The sequence below is a fragment of the Musca autumnalis genome, unplaced genomic scaffold, assembly GCF_047663935.1.
Source record: "Musca autumnalis isolate F117 unplaced genomic scaffold, ASM4766393v1 scaffold_2, whole genome shotgun sequence".
Lineage (NCBI taxonomy): Eukaryota > Metazoa > Arthropoda > Insecta > Diptera > Muscidae > Musca > Musca autumnalis.
Window position 1 is genome coordinate 79792613 of NW_027411755.1, and position 21196 is coordinate 79813808.

Below are 21196 nucleotides of genomic sequence, written 5' to 3' on the forward strand. Positions count from 1 at the left end.
AAAGAATTGCAAAATTCACAACTTTTCAGTTTTTCACGGTATTTTTTCGAAAAGTTGGTTTTAATATTTACTATGCCCACATTTGCATCAAAAACAGCTTGTAAACGTATCTGAATTTAATAAATAAGTTTCGGAATGTCATATTCCAATGGTATTTTTTAGCCATTCCTCTTTAATGCATTTTATTTAGTCCCCCAGGTTAGTGGGCGACCTATTCCCTACTTTTTTCTTCAGGTGTACCCATAAATTGTCGATGTTGGGTTAATATTTAGGCTTTGGACTGGGGTGTCAATGACTTTGGTGCAGTTGTATAACAACCAAGTCCAACATAAATACGATTTATGCGTAGGGTCGTTGTCTTGGTAGTATTCATATTGAAATTTTTTGCATTTTCGGGTCAACAGGTCCAAATTTCTTGACGTTTTTGGTTAAATAATTTTTAAAACACGTAAATAAACGTACTCTGTCATTGTTTCCTTCAAAATCTGGATGTCACCAACGTCACTGCTTGGTATACAACCAATACCATACTTGACAGTTTTCTGAACTTTGCGGTATGTATTAAATTCTTGTTTCCATGGCTATAAAGGGGTTTCGCAGTATTTTTTGAGGCCCATCGTGATAGTACAACATAATTTTAGTCTTATCAGAAAATATAACGTCATCTTAATACTTAAGATGGCATGAAAAGCTGTCTGTAACAAGTGTGAATAGTTTCTATATGTTGTGCTGGGAGGGCAATAGTTTTTACCTAGACGCTTATGATGAAGGATTGCTATTATGTAGCACTTTTCTGACTTTTCCATGTGACACACTTTCTCCATAATCATTTTTAATTAGAAAAAGCTATTTTCTGGTGCTGCTTTGGGCTATTTCGATAATTTGTTTATTCATTCTACAGTCAATTCGTGAGGTTACTATTTTGGACCTGCCATATAACGCCCTCAGTTTGAGCCGGCTTCTTTCTCGGTGCGGTATATGATGTTGTATACACTTCTCAGCTTACGGGAGGTGATTTTAGGGATTTCTCTTTTGGATTTACCATTTTTATAATTGGAATAGACTAAATGTAGCATATTTTCCGAAACCGTTTACCTGACTTTCTCTTTTCTGAATATACCGTCTATGTTACACACACAAAAATTAATTTATGATCAACAATTATGGATCTACATGCCCACAGACCATAAAAGTCTTAGAAATCCTTAAATGCAAAAAATCGCGAGGAAACCCCACGATTTTATTGCACAATAATTCATTTTGCAATTATTTAGTTGACACCACAAAAAACAGGTACCTATCCTTTTTGCCCGTTGTGTTTGTTATTTCCAACCGATTTCTGGATTTATTGGCTTGATGTTGTCATTAACAGGTAAATCAACAGATATTTACAAAAAGCCCAACATTATTGAAAGAATTTCTTGTAGTAATTCCTAATTCAACATCTAAATTTTTAAAAATTCATCGTTTGCAATAATATAGTTGACTAACTGTATTTTATTTACAGTTCAGTTGGTTCATTTCAATTTATTAAATAAAGTGAGATAAAACATAAATATTTACAGAGTTCTTAAAATTATAATTCACTTCAAAAATAAACTTAAATTCACAGAAACTTCTACTAATTGTGTTGTTCACTGCAAACTTCTAAGATAACTTCTATTTCACACGTCTTTACTCTTTTGCTTCTACACAGCGACTGTGTACGTTCGTCTTGTGCTCGTTGTTAAGTGTAAGGACGTCAAATCAATGCATGCGTCTAGTATGTTGTGTGTGTGTTTCGTCTATGTTCGTCTTATGTAATTAATGCAACAGCACAAACGTGAGCGGCTGCGTAACCCCGTTCCTACAATCGGCCATCCTGACCTACATTCGCCCTCGAATGTAGTACCCAAGCCTTTTCTTTCTCTATTTCCATGACATCGTATCTACTATGGTTCGGCTTCTGAAGGACGTTATGTGGATTCATCAACATCGGACTGAACTTTACAACTGTACCGAATTGCGCTTGCTTGATGGCTAGGAATTCTTTACGGTTGTTTGAAGCTTCTCGCTTTCCCAATGAGTTACATTTACCCTCTTCTCGCAAGTATATGCCCCTCTTTCCAAAAGCTTCTATGTTATCTTTCTTCAACCTTGTTCCTGTCTCAACATTATCGTCACGATCATCATAGTCTATATTTACTGACTTCTTGACCAAGTTAGGTTTTCCAGATTTCTTCTTCACTAATTTACTTCTAATCTTTACTTTATTGGAGCCGTCTACTTTTTCGTTTTTAAAGTCTTCTATGTTTTTATCCTGAAAAGTGATCATCTCTAAGGCATTTACGAACTCGTTCTTAATATCCTAATTTGGATTAATGTCCTGTGGATATGAAGTTTTGCTCCCAGATACCTTAGTTTTCTGCTGCGATCACATTAATAATCACATCTACTTGGCCTAGAATATCGTTCCCTTAGATTACATGTGAAACACTTACTCCAAATTCTATTTTGATTAGAAAAAGCAATTATCTGGTGCTGCTTTGGGGTCTTTCGTCAATTTCTTTAATCAGTCTCCTGCAATTCGTGGATTTACTACTTTTGGCCTACAATGTGACGTCTTTAGTTTGAACCTGCCTTCTCTCTCGGTGCGGTATATGATGTTGCATATAGTTATCAGCTTATGAGAGGTGATTTTAGCGATTTCTCTGGCGGATTTACCATTATTATAATTGGAATAGACCAAATGTAGCATATTTTCCGAAATCCGATTACCTGAGTTTCCCTTTTTCTGAATATACCGCCTATTTTACACACAGAACAATTAATTTATGATCAAAAATTATGGGTTTACATGTCCACATACCATAAAATCATAAAAATCCTTAATTGAAAAAAATCGCTGGGAAAATCCCACGATTTTATTCATTCATTTTGCAATTATTGAGTTGACACCACAAAAACCAGGTACCTATACTTTTTGCCCTTTGTTTTTGTAAGTTACGACTGATTTCTGCATTTTTTGGCTGGATGTAGTCATTAACAGGTAAATCAACAGATATGTACAAAAAACCCAACATTATTGAGAGAATTTCTTGTAGTAATTCCTACCTAAAAATCTAAATGTTTAACAATTCATCGTTTGCAATAATATAGTTGATTAACTGTATTTTTCCAAAATGGATGCTATGTAACTGTCCAAAAGTGATTTAAACACCCCGGATTTGAATCCTATAGATAATTTATGGAGTATTTTGGAGACAAATATAAAAAATCGTAGCATCTATAGTATAGGAACCCTGAAAAATGCCTTGCAGGAAGGATGGGGAAAAATTCAGATATCGTGCACCGAAAATTTAGTTAAATTTTTGCCAAAAAGGCTAAAAGCTGTAAAGGATAACAAAGGATGTCATACCAAGGGCTGAAGCCCTAAAAAATCCTTTTTGTTTCATGAAACTTTTAGAGTGCATACTTTTCACTGTGAGGTAGAAATCGATGTTGTTTAACTATTTTTATTTTTTTTATATAAATTTACCTGAATTTCGTTAATTTTATTTTATTATATTTAAGTTAAGACACTAATGTAAAAATATAAAAAGGAATGAAATCGCTATCATTAACCAATTCTTAGTAATCCCAGTTTTAATGAAAGAAACTGAAGTGGATACTTTTTACTGTGATTCACTGTATATACATACGTCAATATGTCTTGTCTCTCAAAATGAAAGGCCTAGAAATGTTTAATGATGTTAGGATCATGTTATATGTACGTGGCTACAAATTTCATACCCTCGCCCTTAGATCGGTGTTGAACTTCATGTTAGTCATAAAAAGGCTTGATAGTGAATTCCCAAGAGATATCAAATATTTTCGCGAAAACCATTTGCAATTCCCTGTTGAAGTAGTAGGGTTAGCCAAAAAAATAAGGCTGGCAAACTATCGATAGTCGCCCCATTCGATAGTTTCGATATTTCTTATCGATATACTATCGTTATATCGATACTATCGTTAGTTTTCCATCGCCTACATTTGAAATCAAAATGCGATATTTTAAATGTCATTTACATAGAGCTACACAGTCTTACATAAGTATACGTACGCCCCATAAATCTCGGTGTTTAGAAAAAGTAATGATATTTATGAAATTCCAAGTACACAGGTTTATTTCGTCTCACAAATAAACAATATTTAATACAACAAAAGTATATTCCATAATATAAATAACGGTAAATTTTACAAAAACCAAAAAATTATACTTACAAAAGTATACATACGCCCCAAGGAAATATCAGTATTATCGTACAATTTATGGAATTAGCAGCAAAATTTATACATTTTATTGGTTTGGCGAATGTGTCTGGGTGTCCGAGACTATATTCTAAAGAAAAAAAAATTATTTTTGGGTGTTAAATGCCGTTATTTAATGCCAAACTTCTTGTATAGCTCGTTAAAGCGGACCCTTGCTGATTTCTTTCCGTTTTAGGTATTTGAGTATACAAAAGCCACAATATTAGTGTCAGATTATAGATTTTTAGATCCTAGAAAGCTTTTTAGTTGACTTTGTGCATAACACACCTTCCTGGGTGTCGATAAATTCACATTTTTCCTGGGATATCCTAGGAAGTTAATAGATTCCTCGGAATTCTTGGCTCAAATTACATACAAAAGACCTTGAATTGTGTTCTAATATGGTGTTATATACTCCTTGGACACCAATTGAATCAGAAATGTGAAATATTCTGTTAAAAACCTGCTCCCAAAGCATCAAAATATAATCACTACCAAAAAGCACGAAATTTACACTGTGAACAATGTAGTTTTCGTATTATAACCATTACCGTCAATATAGGGTCGGAAAGTATCGGATAATTGTTCATTTCTGACACAATTGGTGTCCGAGGATTATATAACACCATATTAGAACACAATTCAAGGTCTTCTGTGTGTAATTTGAGCCAAGAATTCCGTGGAATCTATAAACTTCCTGAGATATCCCAGGAAAAATGTGAATTTATCGACACCCAGGAAGGTGTATTATGCACAAGGTCAACTAAAAAGCTTTCTAGGATCTCAAAATATATAATCTGACACTAATATTGTGGCTTTTGTATACTCAAATACCTAAAATGGAAAGAAATCAGCAAGGGTCCGCTTTAACGAGCTATACAAGAAGTTTGGCATTAAATAACGGCATTTAACATCAAAAAATTATTTTTTTCCTCTAAAATATATCTCGGACACCGGGCCTCATTCGCCAAAACAATAAAATGTATAAATTTTGCTGCTAATTCCATAAATTGTACGATAATACCCACATTTCCTTGGGGCGTATGTATACTTTTGTAAGTATCATTTTTTGGTTTTTGTAAAATGTACCATTATTTATATTATGGAATATACTTTTGTTGTATTAAATATTGTTTATTAGTGAGACGAAATAAACCTGTGAACTTGGAATTTCATAAATATCATTACTTTTTCTAAACACCGAGATTTATGGGGCGTACGTATACTTATGTAAGACTGTGTACGTCGGATTAAATTCACTGGATTCATTGGCAAAGATTCATTTGACGTACATATGTATATGGAAGTGACAATTGACATCCAGTGCATTTCCTAAATTTAAAACGCAGTACTTATGAGACCTATTTACATTTACGAAATCCACTCGATTTTAACTGTCAATTCCATTGCTTAAACGTCAAATGAAATCCATTGGACTTCAGATGAGTTTTCATTTGACGTATACGAAAAGGAATTGACAGTTGAAATCGAGTGGATTTCGTAAATGTAAACCAATCATTAAACTACGTTTAGTTTAGGAAATCCACTCGATTTCAAATGTCAATTCCATGGTCTATACGTCAAATAAAATCCAGTGGATTTAGAACTAGGATTTAATTGACGTATATGTTATGGAATTTACATTTGAAATCGAGTGGGTTTGTTAAATCCGGTTATAAACATAATAAAACTGTAAAGGCCTGGGTACATAAGCTGCCTCGCCTGCTTGCCTTGCTTACTTCTGATAAGAGAATAAAGAAGAAAAGGCAACGGCAAAGAAGGCCGAGCAAATTTCGATCTGGGTAACACTTTTCTTTTTTAATCTTTTATTAGAAGCAGGCAGGACAATCAGGCGAGGCAGCTTATGGAAGTCCATATTTACATTAGGCAATTTTCCTTGCGGCAATTGTCAGTTTGTAGGTGAGAGAGGGTGTTGAAAGGCAAAGGGTTACCATATGCCTCACCTCTCTCTCCATCAAACTGACAATTGCCGCAAGGAAAATTGCCTAATGTAAATATGGACTTCCATAAGCTGCCTCGCCTAATAAATATGGACTAACTAGGCCTTGAATTCCTATAATCAAAAACATAAAGTTTTTAAAATTTAAAGCAGTGCCGATCAGAGAAAACGAACAAGACAAATGCATATGCTAATAGGTCTGTACGATAACCTAAAATTTTGTACAAATTCGTACAAATTTTTACTGAATGCTGTTCGTTGAGAGATTTTTGACAGTTCTGTGACTGTTTTTATTTCACTGGTTTAATTTTTTTTATTATTTAAGCTAGGTTGCCCTATTCTTTTTTATTCTTTTATCAGAAGCAAGAAGGGCAAGCAGCTTATGTACCCAGTCCTTTATTTTACAAATAAAATGAACAAAATTAACGAAAAATTTAATAGTGTCTTTATACATAACGTATAACAATAAATATAAAAATAAAAATGACCGAGGACTTTTCAATTCTTATTGATTCAAACAATTTTCTTTTTTGTTCATTTTTACGTTATTGTTTTAATTTTACTAATGGCGGAATTCTGTCGATAATATCGATAGAAAAGAAATACCTATCGATATTAGCCCAAAAAATAAAATATCGATAGAATCGATAGTGCTATCGATATTTTGCCAGCTCTACAACATAACCCATGAGAAATGGCTCCTTATATGCTGTTTATATTATAGCTTTTTGCAGGGTTAACCTTCTTTATGAGGATTTGTTTGAGATATAAGCAATGGAATTGACATTTAAAACCCAGTCGGTTTGTTAAATCCGGTTATATATAAACGTGGTATTACCCTGCGTTTACACATGACAGGACAGTTGAGTTTATGTATTGATGGTCAAAAACTCAAAACTTGACTGTGTGGCGTAGGCGACCAGACAACTGCAAAAAGGTTAAAATTATGAATGAAACTAGTCAATTTCTTTTTGTTTTCCGCTCAAATATTTTCTTTTTGTTCATGCTCTTTTGTTTTCAACACATTGCAATTATTATCTCACTTATTTTTACAAGAATGTCAAACATTTGTTAACCCGACTGTCTGTGAAAAAATGATGGACAGCTGGGAGACAGCCGACAAATGTATGTATGTGTTAGTAAATCAGAGTTGTATTTGTAAACAGTCTGTCTTGTGTAAACGCCTAGTTAAGCAGCGTTTAGCAGCCATCAATGTCGAATGACATGTCAAATTTGCTATCTGTGCATGCTGTACACATAGTGTGACCACGATGAAAACCATGATACAAGGTAACCTCACGCTCACAACTCACATGGTTGTATTTGCTTTGCCTTCCCTTCATTGACAAAATGTTTTTGACAAACTTTGTATGTATATGTTAAAACATATATACATATGTCAGTTATATTTACAATTTCAAATTGTAATAAAATTTTATTCTTTCAAATTTTGATTAAAATTTTAACGGAAAATAAATAGCCATTTCAAATTTTCGACAGATAACGGGAGATTTGCTTGCGGGTTGTGACAGTGGTGGTTTCTTTGATGCTATGAGACCTGTGTTAACACGTCCAAAATTAAACCAGAACCTCAACGAATTTTTGGTGCCGCCAGTTCCAAATGAAAAGGAGGCGAAGTTTCCCAAACAATTAATTAAACAATTGTCAACAATTGTGGAAACATCGCTGCATGGAACAACACAATAACAATAGAGGTTTCAATAACACCAACTCCTCCCCCACCTTAAAAATTCAGATCTTCGGAAAAAAATTAAAAAAATGAAGCCCAATAGATCTGAAGTCGCCAGCGGCGGTGATGCTCGTGGTGGATTGGAACGTTAATGGCTCCTCCACAGCCCATTAGATTTGAAGAAGATAAAAGTGAAACAGTAACAAAATAAAAATTGTTGCCCGAATTGTTTGTCTATGAAACACAAAAGCATGGTGGATGCGATGCGGCATCCAATAACCAGGATAATTTCTTTGAATTTTCCACCCAGTCACCACGCAATACCTCAAAGGGTTCACTTGCTAAGAAACTAGACAAGCCTGTGACAGGTCAACTACGAATTGCCACAGAAAGCAATACACCCATGACTCAAAATTCTAAAAGTGTTTGCGATATCGAAACCCCTGATCAAGGAAAGACTAAATCAAAACCTTTGGCGTCATTCCATGAAACTCAACCATCTTCTGCTTCCCCAACATCTTCTATGGAAAACAAAAGATGCTCTGGAAATGAGTAATGTTTGACACTAAAATCAACATTATTAAGTACTCCACATGTGTGCAAAATCATGGTCCAATATCTTCAAATAATCTATCAAAAATGCATGAAGATTCAATACATATAAAGGACGAGGTCATATCAGCATAAACATTGTCTAAACCTAAATTAAGTTTTTAGATAACTCATTTTCGAATTATAGCATCGATGTCAAACACATAAAATGCTATTTATTTAGACTTCTTATTTCTACATTTACAGTTTGTTAAGTAATTGTTTTCGAACCAAGAAAACTAACATTTTTCTGTATTAATTAATGAAAAAATGACTGATAATTGTGATAAAAATGTCGGGTTTTCTGCAAAAATTAGTTGGACGACTTATTTAAGACAAGATAGGATGTATAAATAAAAAATTAACCCACGTAGTCCAACAAAAAATAACGAAAAGCAATAACTACATGTAATGCAAGTTGTCAAATAAATGTTTTCGAAATGTAATGGAGGTTCCAATATACCCCATATTTTCGGTAAATACTTGAAAATCAGGACAATTTATGAATTTTATTTTTAACAGGGAGTAACTACTAACAAGTATCAACAATATTAGTCATCGAATATCCGTACTAGGAGGGTTACCATATGGACCAAGGGAGTACCAGGTCATATTACATGTAAACAGGGTCCTGTAGGTTTCAAACCGGGAAAATTTGAAAACTAAGACGTTTTATGAGTTTCTTTAGTTCACTAGGACGGATTGTCATCAACTAAAATAAATATTACCTTCAGAATAATTAAATCAGGAGGGTTGCCAGATGTACGAAAAAGGTACCAGGTTATATAAACAGTAAATGATACCACCTGAATCCATAACCAGGGCTTAAGATTTGTTTATTTAACTCAAATTGAATTAATGGAAGAATCAAATCTCTAAAACAAATCAAAATATGACATAAAAGTACAAATATCGCTTAGAAATACATATGCAAGATATTGTCAGTCTATACTGATTTTATAATGGACATCCGATGTCCACTGTTTAGAGCCAGTTCAGAGGAATTCTCTAAGTTTTTTGGCTTCCATGGTAAAATTGAAGCATTATTTTTCCGCCAGCATTATTTTTCCCTTAAAAAATATGCTGAGTAGTATTGCAGAGTACACGAAATGAGTCCAATAGGTCGTAGTAGGCATTTCTGAAAATTGTCGAAATCTGTACCCCATACATTTCTAAGCAATATTAGTCTCTTACTGCGATATTTCCGATAGTTTCGTGAAATGTTATTACCTCTTAATTAATATTAAGTGAGACAACGAACTTCGGTGCACTGTTTTGAGACACAGGTGGTCTCGTTTACTGTTTATATAACCTGGTACCTTTTTCGTACATCTGGCAACCCTCCTGATTTAATTATTCTGAAGGTAATATTTATTTTAGTTGATGACAATCCATCCTAGTGAACTAAAGAAACTCATAAAACGTCTAAGTTTTCAAATATTCCCGGTTTAAAACCTACAGGACCCTGTTTACATGTAATATGACCTGGTACTCCCTTGGTCCATATGGTAACCCTCCTAGTACGGATATTCGATGACTAATATTGTTGATACTTGTTAGTAGTTACTCCCTGTTAAAAATAAAATTCATAAATTGTCATGATTTTCAAGTATTTACCGAAAATATGGGGTATATTGGAACCTCCATTACATTTCGAAAACATTTATTTGACAACTTGCATTACATGTAGTTATTGCTTTTCGTTATTTTTTGTTGGACTACGTGGGTTAATTTTTTATTTATACATCCTATTTTGTCTTAAATAAGTCGTCCAACTAATTTTTACAAAAAACCCGACATTTTTATCACAATTATCAGTAATTTTTTCATTAGTTAATACAGAAAAATGTTAGTTTTCTTGGTTCGAAAACAATTACTTGACAAACTGTATGTCTATTTCTGCTTTTATTGTTTTTTACAGTTACAGAAAAATATCTAATAAAAATACTATATTACTTTTTAATACTAACGCACAGTGGATCCACTTGTATGGAGAAAGTGGCCAAAAATATTTCCAGTGTAAATATCAAGCTAATTCGTCGTTTAAAGCTTTGTGCTGTTGCGAAGATTGTTTTAAGAAAGCATGAGCGTAACATTCTTCCCCCTTCCCCTCTGGAAGGGGCTTACGGTAAGAATCGTTTTATGCAGTTAATACAAAATTGCATGAATAAAGGCCCCGACTATCTTATGATGCAGAAATATGCATGGAGAAACAAAACAATCTCCAAAATAACATAAAATCCAACCAATTTAGCGGATTAAAAACTAGACATTTTTGTCTGAAAATTGCAAAAAATTTTAATATAGATCTTATAGTGTTCTTCCATGAAAGCACACACCGCCCATATAAGACAAATTTGGAAGAAGATTTCTTCGCCTTGACGTTGATGCCAATTATGTTAATGTACATGGTCAGATATCGGTATTATACGCTAATATATCCATTGAAACCCTATTCTAAGGCAGTTTTTGTCAGCGACCCACCATTTATAGTCTGGCAGCTGATATTAATACTGAATAATCTTAAACCCAAGACCTACATTGAAAAATTAATCCCGAGGTAGGCCCTGGTGGACTAAGAAAACATACAGATAACTGGAATTCCACAACACTTTTAAGCACTGTTTTTAAAGAAAATTAAGCCATTACCCCCTCCTTCAAAATCCACTATAATATTTTTCAATACGTATAAGTTTCGCGATATTTAGAATATATTTACAGGCACTTAAAATATTGGGTGTTCTGACAATAAATGTTCTGATTTTGGAGTCATTCTTAAGAAGTGCGCGTTTGAATGAAACAAAAACTAATATATTTTTAAAAAGTTCCATGTCATAGCTGTCGGATGTGCCAGATGTTGTACCAAAACTTTGACATTATTTTTTTTATTTTTGGCCAATGGTGGATCCACTTTGTAACGGCCTAGAAAGATAAAAATCAGTAACGTCAGCTTTTTAATTTTTTCCACTTGTTGACCCTAACTACAGCTATGGTACGTTTTTCTGCAGCCAAAGCGAGGGAGCAGCGGCGAACCCCGACATAAGGATATAACTTGATAAGTTGACGAATTTTAGACAATGGATTGAGACGACGACAATGACGGAAAACTTTCGGGCGGAGTCAAGGAGTGCGTTACGAATTTCTTCAAATTTGAAAAGGCGAGATAAAACGGTGCTGATCATCTTGGAGTGAGGAACATTGCATCCTTCTTCCGAGATCTGCAGATTTCCCACTATGAAATTAAAAAGCGCATACAAATAATAGCTGTGTTCCAGAACTAAAAAGTTTTTACAATTTTTACGACTTTTACACATTTTACTCGAAAAAGCGTTCCCGTACACAAAAAAGTTGTAAAATGTTCACTTCTCTTTAAACAAAAATGGCGCTGAATGACGCTCTCTTTAAAAACTTTTTACACGACAAATTTGGGCGAGTAAAAAAATAGTAACATGGTTGCCGGCGTCTGATTGGCTGATACGCCGACTTTGACATTTGTTCCAGTTTTTTGACGTATTTTCCATTTTTACGTTCCCGAACTATTTCAAAAAACTTGTGTGTGACAACAAATTTTTTGCAGTTCTCTCTTTTACGAGTTTTACCATTAAAAGTACGGGAACGAAGCTATTATTTGTCTTTTCTCATTTCGTATTCAGCTTGAAAGTGGTAAATTGACTTACCAGCTCGGTTGTTGTTGTAGCAAATATGTTCCTTCGAGTGTTATATCAGTTACCATGTTCTGCTTCATCTGTATGTGTACTTAAAAATTCTACAGCGTGGACTTGTTGCATCCCCAATTGTACGGATCTTAACTAGGCTAAACGCACTCGCGTTTGCATTGGCAGCTGGCGTTCTTCTGCTGCGATGGATGGGAGGTGGTCTCCAGTACGCTGGTGGACTGTGTGGCAGTAGATGTAGGGCTGATATTTACATATTATTCAGATGGAATAATTCCGACTTCCTTTTGCATATTTTAGTATATTTCCACACAACTGCAATATATCCACATTGGCCGCGATGCCTGTTTATTTTTTGCACAACGCTTACAACTTTTTATTAGCAATTTTTCCAAAATTACTTAAAAAATATTTGATATACACAATATTTCAAAAGAATAAAGAATGTAAACAAACAATATATTTTGTTATTGTTGTCATTGACATACAATAACAACAACTTTCATATTGTTTAGAATGCATGGTTGTATTTGGCAGCTCACGGACGGATGAAAACATTCCTCTATCAAAATGACGTGACAACTCATATGTAAATTTTTCATTTAGGGAGCGCTTTATTTGATTCGTCATTTTGGTATGTAAACACAAATTTATCAGCTGTTTTTTTGCTGGCAGCCCGCAGACGCAAATAAATAATTGAAAAACAAAATCAATTAAATAAGAAAATTAATAAGGAAAATGAAAAGGTATGCATATTTAGATATTCAATCAAGTAAATAAATCATTTTTTTGATATTTTCAGATGCTTTGTGGCAGAAACATGAATGCCTCTATAACCCCAAACATCAATTCTACCACAACAAACATGCTAGATGTTCTGCCCTCAGTGAAGTTGCAGAACAACTGAAAATATTTAATGAATCTATTGGACCGAATGATGTAAAGGTATATATATATATATGTATCAAATTGTCTGTGGACCGCATCGCCGTAGTTCGTGGAGAAAGAAAACCGAGAAACATACAATCAGCCATACTTATGACTCGGATCGTTTCCCAGCTGGCGGAAATTCTAATAATACTCTCAGCCTTTAGGATCGAATAGATGGTTTTATACCCCAAGTATGTTTGTACGAAATCCGTTTCAGACAATTTGGAGTCGATTTAGTCATGTCCGCCTGTCTGGCTGGTGCGCACGGCAACTCCCGAACGGATCAACTGGTTTGGTTCAAATTTGGGTATCGTAATATTTTAGTTAATGGTTGAAGTTCGAACATAGGCTATATCGGTCCACTCCTTGCGGTACCTCCCCCAAAGAAGGTGTTTACCTCTTTTCTTAAGGAGCAAGGCTGAGGGTATATCTCTGTCGGCACAGCTGACTAATACTTTCTTGTTTTAAATTGTATTCGGATGATCTATAAAGTTTATAATATCGGATTTTAATTGTTATTTCGTGTTAATTCATAATTTAAACTTTTTAATTTTAGAACAAAATGCAGTAATTCCACGGACAGTTCACCCGGGAGCTATGCAAATGTTAAGATATGAAAAGTGGCTTCGGCGCAGATGACGTATACGTTCCCAATGCCTACTGGTACTGCGAAATGTCCTTTTTGCAGGATTTCGTTAAAATACGAAAAGGGAACTGCAATTTATATGTAAGATTTTATATAATTTGAGTGTTTCATTGAAATAATATAAGTACGTTTGTTTAGTCGTTTGCCATTTACAGGGGCAAAATTCTTTGCAACTTGAGGATACATTGGAATCATCGCAACTCTCTGACAATGATGATTCTCCTGTCCAACCCACAAAGAAAATAAAACAAATGAAAGTATTAGGGACGAGTTTCTAGAGGCCATTACGCATTTTGTATAATTTCAGATTAGTCAACATATTCCTTAAACAAAAATATTCTTGAGCACTACAGTGTAGAAATAATTTGTATTTATTCTTTAAAAACACTGTGCAACCAAATGGAGCTCAAAGTCTGGGGGTGGAAAATTCCTTTTGGGGATAAAAGTTGTTGGTGAGTATATACAGAACCCAGAAGGACAGATCCGCTGTGAGTCGAACTTTTGAGATATGGCGTGATGAATATTTTGCTTATTTTTGAGATGAGATGTTTTCAGCCAAATCATATGAGGATTATTTTCGTAGAGCATTTTGACCTTCTATCTCGCTTCCTTCAATATCCTTTTCGTCCTTTATTTCAAGAACCGCATTGAAAGTACCACAATATGTTCAGCTTCGTAATGTTCTGCAAAAATGTCGCTTAAAAGATTTTAGACATGAACTCGATATCGTGTTGTTTTAGCGGTATTTTTTTCAATTTTACCCGAAGCTTGCTCTGACAACCCTATGTCTATTTATTTAAATATATTGATTTTAACCTATTAATAATCTTGAATTCTCTGAGTCATTAGAAATATTGATCATAATTTAATCTCGCTTTGCCCATCACGTTTCTGTCTTTGTTTTTTTTTTTTTTGTAATACAGATCCGAATATCCCAAATTTGGAACCGGTTTTTCCGATATTAAAACCGAATTTTTAACCCGTTTTTATGAATCGGTTAACCGTATATGTACATCATTAAAAAGCTATTCAAATTGTCAATCAGATATGATTATCATGTGTGAGAAATTTTAAGAGGTTATGACGCTGGAATAAGGAAACCGTATTCTTCAACCGTTTCTTAACGCTTGTGAGAATACATTTCACTGCGTGAAAAAAATTAAGATCAAGGTCTGGGGGGTGGAAAATCCCTTTTGGGGGTAAATGCCCCTTGTGTGTATATACAGAACCCCGAAGGGCAGATCCGCCGTGAGTCGAACCATTGAGTTATGATGTGATGAATATATTGCTGAAGACCCTATAATGAATTCTTTTGTTTTAAGACTCATGATTTTGGATAGCTTAATAACTCAGTAAGGCGTATATTTATATTTAAAGATAGTATTTAATTCATATATAACGTTATATAAATAAATGTAAACATTATTCTTCTTGAATATTGAATACGTGAATGCTCCACCAGCAAATTTCAACATGTATTGAAAAAAGATATCGTTTACCTCTATACCTAAATTTAGTTCGCAAAAACATACTCATTTTTAATGATATCGATTGTTTTAGCGTACCTTTTTTCAAATGGCAATGCAACTTGATGGTACCTTTCCCCATGTTCGTCTGATTTTGAATTTAACTGTTTGGTGAAATAATCCAAGTGATGATGTAAAAAATGGAATTTAAGGGACATATGAAAAGCTTCTAACATCTTCTCTACCGATGACTGGTAGGTTTCCGAACGATGTTTTGAGAGCAAATTTGTAATTACGTCTTTAATAGCGCTCCAGACTTCACTTTGGGGTGCATTTAAATATAATGTAAATATTTAGTTTTTTTATTAATTTCCTTATGTCTGGCCCATTCAGAACACCTATTATAATATATTTCTTCGTTAATCTAGATTATATTATATGCCCATAACAACTTACCGTTTTTCAACTTTGCTTCGCTCATATTTGGAAAAACTTTTTTCAAAGTGGCAAATACCTTCTCATCCTTGGCACCATTTGTTAAGAAGCTTTTCACAATGCCCAGTTTTATGTGAAGTGGTGGGAGCAATATATTTTCCTTAGCGACCAAGGTCTCATTGACCATATTTCATTTCAATATCTCTTTAAGTGACTCATACGACTCATTTGTGTCCGTACTATAGCCGACTGGTACAGACGGTTTTTTATTAGTTTTATGTAAAAGAACAGCCTTTAGGCTGGACTTCGAACTGCCAATAAAGAGTCTCCAATCGCCTGACACATAGATAATGTTTATCGCTTCCATGAGATTATAGACATTAGGGCAATAAGCTGCCATGTTATCTCCAGTTTCAATAAAAAGTCTCTGGAACGTAGCTTGGCTGTTCCTATATCTAGAAATCTTTGTACCTGGAGCTAATAGATTATTTTCTTTTAGGAAAGCTTTTAGTTCCTCCGATTTTCTTTGCGACAGTTCTAATTTTGCTACAAGGCAATCCAGCTTGTTTTTATCAACCAGGATCGCTATGTTTTGAATCCTCTTCCTCGGTATTAAATTGGTCATCATTTGAACAGTGAGCAGATAGAGTGGTTGAAACTATTTCTGACGTTGTTCTTATGGGCGAAGGGTGATAATTGGGAAGCGTTAAAGGCATTTGTGCGTTTGGTACTTCCACATAATTATAGATTTTTCTCCTTCGTTTATTTACCATCGCCCCCTTATTTACACATGCGTAGCATTGAGCGATATAGTGGCAACCGGTATTTGTCCAAATCATAGGAACTGTAAATGACATACATATCTTTCCGGAGTTTTTCCAATCGAGTAACCTGTTATAACAACGCTTGCATATTCTGTTCGGGGCCCACGGGACATCAACAAATACGGGCTGCTTAAAAACTTGTTCATATGCTGTAATTAGTTCTTGGCTTAAGTGACCTTTCTTTTCAACACAGCTAACATAATGTCCACAAACATAGCAGAGCTTATTTATATTTTCACACATATCCATTTTTAATTTTCATTACACTTTATAACTCTTTTATGTAGTATATATGTATGTATACACGTTGTCTGAAAAATCTTTACGAACTGTAGTGGGATTCTGTAACTGAAGCGGATCAACTTTAAAATACCATGAACTATTTTATTTTTACTTTATTTCATATGTTTACTTTTCACTGAATTCCACTTATGTACATATTTTATTTATCATAGTCTAAACACTTACGTTTTCATTTAGCATTTAGATATTAAGAATACAACCCTGATTTAAATATTAGAATTTAACAGCTAAAAATACAACCATGTACATATTTTGTAAACATTACTATTAATTTACATCTTTGATCCTAATACCTTTTGTATACAACCAATACTAGTTGACTTACTCGCTTCTCACACCGAGTACTTAAACGAATCCAAATTTCAATAAAGTCACTCTAACTTGTTTAGCCAACATTGAAAGTTTATAATCTACCACGCTTGCCCAAGTTGATGGATATAGATTCATAAGCTGGAGATAAACACTAAACAAAGAGTAAAAGTATCCATTCAAAAGAAATCTTGTGTTGTTCTTTCGTATGAAGCCATATCAGCTACGCTCACAAGCTGTTTTATTGACGCCCAACGAAGTGGCCACGAACAACGACACCAAGATTGAAGACGAAGAAAAAACCAAAGCAGATAGCGACGAGTACGTGTCAGGCGAAAAAGCAGAGATGGCGCAGTTTACAGACAGCCAATTCAAACAACTGATCCAGGCAATGCAAAACAATAACCGGACGGGTTCGTTTTCGCATTGTACTTCGCGTTTTCGGGGGCAGAGAGATGCCGCCGCAGTTGAGGAGTTTGTAACAGCCATATCGGTTTACAAAGAAATTGAATCGATCTCTGACGCCGACGCAGTAAAAGGGTTGCAGTTGCTTTTTGAGGATTATGCTGCTAACTGGTGGATAGGGGTGAAAAACACAGTGACCACATTTAGCGAAGCAATAAAACTCATAAAAAACACATTTTCTCCGCCACTACCTGACTGGCGCATATTTTCGTCGATTTATGAGACCAGGCAACAAGCAAAAGAGCACACAGACACATTCATTTGCAAGAAAAGGTTGTTGTTTTCGCAATTAAAGGTGCCTATCGCCGAAGAAGTCCAATTGAATATCGTGTTTGGTTTGCTCAACACGAATATGCGAGAGCGTGTGCGTCGAGAAAATGTGAAAACATTTGAAGAATTGTTGTCTGCCTGCAGAGAAGCAGAATTAATGTTATTAGAAGCGCACACGAAAGAAGAGAAGCAGAAAAGTGAAGCAAATTCTGTTCGTTGTAATTTCTGTCGAGAAAAAGGCCATGAAGTGAATGCGTGTGCGAAACTAAAGAAGCGACAAGAGCAGAAACAACAACAACAACAGTACTCGCAGCAAGATCAACAACAACGTCCGCAGACGTCAGCTCAAAGTGTGCAGCAGAGAAAACCAACAGTTGCTTGTTATGGATGTGGTGCGCCTGGTGTTTACAGGGCGAATTGCACTACATGTAGCAACAACAACAAGGACAGCCCTCAGCCACTTTCATTCAACACCATTGCCGCTGGTACTATTGGTCGCGCTCTTCCTACAACTCATGTCGAGGTGTTTGGTTTATTGGGAGAAGCTGTTTTCGACACCGGCGCAAAAATTAGTGTTGCCAGCATGAATTTAAGAAACATACTGAGAGAAAATGGTTGCAATTTCCAAAAGGTGCGAGCCGATGTCAGTTTGGCTGATGGCTCATCAACAACTGAAAACGTGGAATCTACGATATGCGACATACGTATTGGAAAGAGAAAACGAAAAATTAGATTTGTCTGTCTCCCGAATGCCACAAAAAACAGAACACTCCTTGGTGCAGATTTTATGGAGCAATCCGGCATCACACTGAATATGGCGCAACGATATTGGTATTTCGAAGATGAGCCGAAGACAAGATATTCGTTTACCAATCCATTGGAGATGCAAGTCTTTTCATTGGATGTCCAGGGCCATGAAGACTCACCAACAACTAAAGCCGTTGCTGGCATTTCGAAATTCATCGAGTTCGTGGAAGGGCAGAGAAAGATTTCTCCAATACCGCCAACACCAAGAGTATTGCGGGAAATTCAGAATCTTCACCCTTCTCCTCTCGCAGGCAATGCTCCTGCAGTATCATCAATGGCCATTATGCAGCAAAACAATGAATACTCGCCTCATTCCATCCAAAACATATTTCGTGGTGCCATCCCAGCTGATCAAACAACTCCAGGTGATACGTCAAGGCTGTTTGGACCACCGGTAAAGGCAAGACGTAAAGAAGACGATGAGTACATAGACAGCATATTCCTGCCGTTGTACAGTATTGGAATTCGCATGTCGAAAGAAAATGTTGTAGTTTCTCACGAACGAACAAATGTCACCATACCAAACATTGATGCTCTTGATGCAGTTTTACTCCAGGGGGAGATGCCCACAGAAAAGCTCACAAGGTTCCGTCAGAGAAGAACCCCAAGACGCAGAGGAAGGCGAAAAAGTAAAGGTTCTGATGCTTAATCGGGACGACTAGGGCATCAGAAGGGGGAGACTGAAGCGGATCAACTTTAAAATACCATGAACTATTTTATTTTTACTTTATTTCATATGTTTACTTTTCACTGAATTCCACTTATGTACATATTTTATTTATCATAGTCTAAACACTTACGTTTTCATTTAGCATTTAGATATTAAGAATACAACCCTGATTTAAATATTAGAATTTAACAGCTAAAAATACAACCATGTACATATTTTGTAAACATTACTATTAATTTACATCTTTGATCCTAATACCTTTTGTATACAACCAATACTAGTTGACTTACTCGCTTCTCACACCGAGTACTTAAACGAATCCAAATTTCAATAAAGTCACTCTAACTTGTTTAGCCAACATTGAAAGTTTATAATCTACCACGCTTGCCCAAGTTGATGGATATAGATTCATAAGCTGGAGATAAACACTAAACAAAGAGTAAAAGTATCCATTCAAAAGAAATCTTGTGTTGTTCTTTCGTATGAAGCCATATCAGCTACGCTCACAAGCTGTTTTATAACTCATTTTTGCTGTTACCGATAAAAATCGGTAAAATTATGACTAAAAACATAAAGAAAAGTTGGCATCACTGTTTGTGTCGGTAGAGGCAAGCGACTACTTTTTATTCATAGTTAACTTACCGAAAAATTTCGTTAATTATCGAAATTATAAGCATTTTAATTTTACCGACAATTATCGATAACAGCAAAAATTAGTTACAGAATCCCACTACTGAACTGCTCAAATGATTGCTGGCTAAATTTTTACAAAAACATATTCTCCAAGGTCACTGAGTTTTTAAGCTAATCAAAAATCATGAGTGTTAAAACAAAAGAATTCATTATAGGGTCTTCAGCAATATATTCATCACGCCATAACTCAAAGGTTCGACTCACGGCGGATCTGCCCTTCGGGGTTCTGTATATTCACACCAAGGGCATTTACCCCCAAAAAGGATTTTCCACCCCCAGACCTTGATCTTAATTTTTTCACGCAGTGTATTCTCACAAGCGTAAAGAAACGCTTCAAGAATACGGTTTTCTTATTCCAGCGTCATAAAAAACAAAGACAGAAACGTGATGGGCAAAGCGAGATTCAATTATGATGAATTGAAAAAATACCGCTAAAACAACACGATATCGATTTCATGTCTTTAGGAACCGTACCTAAAATCATCTGAGCGACATTTTTGCAGAACTTTACGAAGCGGTTCTTGAAATAAAGGACGAAAAGGACATTGAAGGAAGCGATATAGAAGGTCAAAATTCTCTACGAAAATAATCCTTATTTGATTTGGCTGCAGAAATGTTATCTCATAAATAAGCTAAAGCAACAATGGACAAAGATATAAAGCTAATATTTGAGGGCTTATAGGGTCTCCAGCAAAATATTCATCACGCCATATCTCGTTCGACTCACGGCGGATCTGTCCTTCTGGGTTCTGTATATACTCACCAAGAGCTTTCATCCCCAAAATTTCGGCTCACAGTGAAATGAATGTTTATTTTTTGTTTTGTCGGCACACGTTTTTTATCAATGGATATCATCCTAAATTTAATAGGACTGACAGTTTGGATTATACTAGTCATAAGTACTGTGTATGTTTTAATACAAAAACGAATTCAATTTTTATTTCAATGTATTGAATTGAAGTTGTTTTCTAATAAAAACGCAATTTTATTATTATACATTTTGGAGTGACAATCACTTATGGAATATAGGATATAAGGAATTGTGGTATGTATATGAAAAGTACTAAATGGTACTAAATGTGGCACAATTTGTATTTGGGTGATCAGATAGAGCTGGAATCCTGAAATTTGAATGAAAATTATGCTGGAGTGAAGGATTAAGGCAGCTTCGGAAATTTTTATGGGTATGAAAAA